General features: G+C 51.6%; 2 pseudogenes; both read right to left on the reverse strand.

Annotated features, from left to right (window-relative positions):
- Positions 1-1,235: 1,235 nt before the first annotated feature.
- Positions 1,236-1,411, reverse strand: LOC124557432 (annotated as a pseudogene).
- A 504-nt stretch (positions 1,412-1,915) lies between these two features.
- Positions 1,916-2,034, reverse strand: LOC124557444 (annotated as a pseudogene).
- Between the last annotated feature and the right edge of the window lie 3,448 nt (positions 2,035-5,482).

Raw genomic sequence — 5,482 nt, forward strand, 5'->3', positions numbered from 1 at the left:
GACCTCTGCGTGGAAATGTCGGCTGGTTGGGTGTCGTTGGGCCTACGTGGCGAGCGTTGTTTGCGCACGTGTTCCTCAGTGTCGGACGACGGCAAGGAGGAGCGTCGACCTGGTTCGAAGGCGTCGGTGGGTACAATGAAGTTGTCAAAAGGTGTTGTGAAGAAGTACTGGTCTCGTCAGCGTCCGGTGCGGGAGCCTGTTCGGCGGCAAGATTGTCAGGTGGGACGTCCGCACCGTCCATCGGTGACTGGGACGGTGGGACGTGCCGATCGAAGGGACCGCGCGACGGACTGGACGAAACTGTAGACGTGGCAAGAGCCGCTGCGTAAGTGACCGGTAGGGCGGTCATCGTGGGTGTGACGGACGCTTCCGACAACGGGAGCTGCGCGACACGTCGTTCAATGCATTCAGACCGTAGGTGACCTTCTTTCCCGCAACCGGAACAGGTCCGAGGTTGGCCGTCGTACATTATAATGGCACGGCAGCCTCCGATACGTAGATAGGAAGGCACGTGTTTCTGCAACTCGATGCGGACCTGTCTGACACCGTTTAAAACGGGATAGGTTTGTTTCAGTGGTGGTGGACGCGCATCTACCATCACCAAGGGAAGTATGAGGAGGGCACCGACAGGAAGTCCCGTCCCATCTGCTGCAGTGCCTCGCTTTTGATGTTACCAGGTAGCCTCGTCCGGCGGAGGCAACTCATCCGGAAGAGGGGGCGTACCTTCCTCAACGTCGTCGGCCCATGCTAACTATGGACAACCCATCGTTCGGCAACATGTTCCAGAACGTTGCCATAGGGACGGAGCGCCGCGATTACGACGTCTGCAGGTAGTTCGAACGGCAGTTCGAAGATCCTTATCGTCCGTGTGCCGAGACCTGCGTGATCGACGGTAACGGGTCCGACGTTGCCGTCGGAATGACAGAAGCGCAGTCCACTTTTTGCCTCTTGAAGCACCTTGTCGCACGCCGCATCGTTGATCATTTTGACGTAGACGGTACTGCTAACTATGGACAAGTGGATACCAATTAGATCCGTTGGTTGTATTTTAACTTCATCGCGAATAAATCGTTCTGCTTCCCGGGCCTTGGGTCGGGCGAACTCGGAACAAAAGTTGAAACGTAATGTCATCTTCCGATAGTTGTGCGCCATGGTGGTCTAGAAGGAAAATGGCACTTACTGCGCCTCGCCTGCAGCGCTCGGCACGTGACCGCCTCGCAGCACTGCCGGTGGCAGACTGGTAGGCCGATCCTGGCGGTACTACAATGCCGGGCCAACCCGCGACAGAGGTGGAGCAAGCCCCTAGCACTCCGTCATGTGCCAAAAATGAGTTTAATATTCTGGTCCTGCGATGCAGGACGTATCAGATATTAAGCAGATAAGAACAGATTTTTTAGACTCGAGAGGATATTCTTTAAATGGGAAGGAACTCAGGATGGGTTACACTTCAGGTAGGAACCGAGCCGGAGTACCAGTTTCGTGGCCGACGTCATCTGTCCAGAGAGTCGTAACTCACTAGCTGGCACTGGGCTTGTGCTTGTAACTAAGAATTATCTAAGCGAGAGAATGGGAGATCTCGGGTTGATCCGGAGTGCAGTGGCACACTCCGGCCGAGATAAAAGGACATATGTTTAGGTTAGCCCCGGTAGAAGTCCAGCACAAGGGCTGGCCGGGGAGAGAAATACGAGTGTGCACCATTGCGGGCGCACGCCCCGTGAGGGTGGCCAGCCACTCGCAATGAGAGGCGACACCGGCGTCTGGACGCCTCGGCTAGGAGGAAAGGGGAGGTGGGCCGCATGCGACTTTCTTGCTAGCCAGCCGGAGTCCCACAATCTGCCATAGCCATTTCGACAGCAGGATTCTTCGGACTGGTTTCGCGTAGGCAGGGCTACCGCATCGACTCCCTTTGAAAAAAGAAGGGTCTAAAAAAAAATACATCGCATATTAGTGTTAGACAGCACTGCATCGTACGAGCGATTAAGCTGATAAGAACAGCACTACACTTTGATCTTAGCCAAAAGGCCGATATGATAACCGCAAACAGTGGTTGAAGAAATAATTAATAGACTTTCTAGTTAGATATACTGTACCCACAGGAGGCAGAGTGAGGCTGGCTGGCAAACACCTGCCGGTGCGAGCCTCCTCGTCACACGCCTCTGCTGCGGCCTCGAGAACTGCGCCTTGCAAGCTGCCTCTCTGCTGTCAGGTGGCAGCGCTTCATCTATGAGCGGCGCGAACCGGTCACAGCCCTCGGAACTCCCCCTCCAGACCGGTAGCCGGTGGTGTTGCCCACGGTCAAACCCCAGACATTTGATTGGAGAGCGGTGGCTGGCGCTTGCGTACCTCAGTGGCTCGGTGCTGGGGGGACCTTAGTTCGACCATCGCCCCCATCGAGGCTGCGGCTGAACAACCGTGTGGGGGTGGAAGTACATTGGGGGTCTCGCAGCGGAAGCCAACATACAGTCGTAGACGACTCGATGAAGTGAAGATGCTTTGATGACCTGCTTGGACAAATGACCAGCACTTACACTCGCAAAAGCCGATTATATTGGGGTTGCTGAAGTCACGTCTGGGCGCATTCCGAATGGCTCGCGGTCACGATAACTGCTGAGACAAGTCACTGATGGTGCAATGAAAATGGTTCAAATGGCTCTGAGCACTATGGGACTTAACATCAGTGGTCTTCAGTCCCCTAGAACTTAGAACTACTTAAACCTAACTAACCTAAGGACATCACACTCCAACCACTGTTTATAAACTGAGATATGGCATATTTATCTTCACTAGTTTTGAATTCTGTTACATCCATGTTGACAAAAGATTATCTAAAGTAGTATTACAATGTATAATATGCACACATCGTAAGTTTGGTACACATGTAAGAGAAAGAAATTGAAACAACGTACACTGGAATGATAACGGAGAGCACAACACAATCCTCACAAGTTTATTAGTACTTTGTGGCTGGACTAACACTTCTGGTACCATGTTTCACTCTTCCTTTCCTCCACACTCACGCAGTACCACTGAGAATGGTATATTTATTTAGACGTCTAGTTCCATAGGACCAAGTTGAGGAGCAAATCTCCAAGGTCAAGGAACGTGTCAATACGTGAAGTATTGACATAAAAGTAATAACAGAGAAGCCGGCCGTGGTGACCGAGCGGTTCTTGGCGCTACGTCTGGAACCGCGCGACTGCTACGGTCGCAGGTTCGAATCCTGCCTCGGGCATGGGTGTGTGTGATGTCCTTAGGTTAGTTAGGTTTTAAGTAGTTCTAAGTTCTAGGGGACTGATGACCTCAGAAGTTAAGTCCCATAGTGCTCAGAGCCAATAACAGATAAAAATAAAATGTTTATGAATCCGAATAAAGTGACGACATAAGTTTAAGTAAACGCAGTCAAGAACACAACAAGAATCAGCTTAAGTTTTCAAGGAATTTCTTGACAGAATAGAAGGAGTCACCCATGAGGAAACTCTTAAGTTTCGATTTGAAAGCGCGTGGATTACTGCTAAGATTTTTAAATTCTTGTGGTAGGTTACTGAAAATAGATGCAGCAGTATTCTGCACACCTATCTGCACAAGAGTTAAGGAAGTCCGATATAAATGCATGTTTGATTTCTGCCGAGTATTAACTGAGTGAAAGCTGCTTATTTTTGGGAATAAGCTAATATTGTTAACAAGAAATGACAGAAAGGAATATATATACACTCCTGGAAATGGAAAAAAGAACACATTGACACCGGTGTGTCAGACCCACCATACTTGCTCCGGACACTGCGAGAGGGCTGTACAAGCAATGATCACACGCACGGCACAGCGGACACACCAGGAACCGCGGTGTTGGCCGTCGAATGGCGCTAGCTGCGCGGCATTTGTGCACCGCCGCCGTCAGTGTCAGCCAGTTTGCCGTGGCATACGGAGCTCCATCGCAGTCTTTAACACTGGTAGCATGCCGCGACAGCGTGGACGTGAACCGTATGTGCAGTTGACGGACTTTGAGCGAGGGCGTATAGTGGGCATGCGGGAGGCCGGGTGGACGTACCGCCGAATTGCTCAACACGTGGGGCGTGAGGTCTCCACAGTACATCGATGTTGTCGCCAGTGGTCGGCGGAAGGTGCACGTGTCCGTCGACCTGGGACCGGACCGCAGCGACGCACGGATGCACGCCAAGACCGTAGGATCCTACGCAGTGCCGTAGGGGACCGCACCGCCACTTCCCAGCAAATTAGGGACACTGTTGCTCCTGGGGTATCGGCGAGGACCATTCGCAACCGTCTCCATGAAGCTGGGCTACGGTCCCGCACACCGTTAGGCCGTCTTCCGCTCACGCCCCAACATCGTGCAGCCCGCCCCCAGTGGTGTCGCGACAGGCGAATGGAGACGTGTCGTCTTCAGCGATGAGAGTCGCTTCTGCCTTGGTGCCAATGATGGTCGTATGCGTGTTTGGCGCCGTGCAGGTGAGCGCCACAATCAGGACTGCATACGACCGAGGCACACAGGGCCAACACCCGGCATCATGGTGTGGGGAGCGATCTCCTACACTGGCCGTACACCACTGGTGATCGTCGAGGGGACACTGAATAGTGCACGGTACATCCAAACCGTCATCGAACCCATCGTTCTACCATTCCTAGACCGGCAAGGGAACTTGCTGTTCCAACAGGACAATGCACGTCCGCATGTATCCCGTGCCACCCAACGTGCTCTAGAAGGTGTAAGTCAACTACCCTGGCCAGCAAGATCTCCGGATCTGTCCCCCATTGAGCATGTTTGGGACTGGATGAAGCGTCGTCTCACGCGGTCTGCACGTCCAGCACGAGCGCTGGTCCAACTGAGGGGCCAGGTGGAAATGGCATGGCAAGCCGTTCCACAGGACTACATCCAGCATCTCTACGATCGTCTCCATGGGAGAATAGCAGCCTGCATTGCTGCGAAAGGTGGATATACACTGTACTAGTGCCGACATTGTGCATGCTCTGTTGCCTGTGTCTATGTGCCTGTGGTTCTGTCAGTGTGATCATGTGATGTATCTGACCCCAGGGATGTGTCAATAAAGTTTCCCCTTCCTGGGACAATGAATTCACGATGTTCTTATTTCAATTTCCAGGAGTGTATATACGATCTTATTCGCCATGATGATGCATTTATCTTGGAAATTAATCTGAATCATTTATCCAGCAGCTAACACCGAAAATCATTTACTAAAACAATATCGGATTCCAAATGTCAAAACTCGTTATCAAATGTCTCTTTTATAGGAAAGCTAGCAATACCTCTGAAAATCTTTATATGTTGTAGCTGACCCGGCAAACGTTGTTCTGGGATATAAATTATCTCTAGTCTATAAGAATAATGTGTACGTATAACACAATGTTATAGGCCGAAGACTGTATAGGAAGTGAGAAAAGGCTTGGGGGAAGTCCGGCAGTATCGGCCACTGTTAGTTCTAGCGTTTCTACGGTAGATCGCGCGGATTTA

The sequence above is a fragment of the Schistocerca americana genome, chromosome X, assembly GCF_021461395.2.
Source record: "Schistocerca americana isolate TAMUIC-IGC-003095 chromosome X, iqSchAmer2.1, whole genome shotgun sequence".
NCBI classification, from domain to species: Eukaryota; Metazoa; Arthropoda; class Insecta; order Orthoptera; family Acrididae; genus Schistocerca; species Schistocerca americana.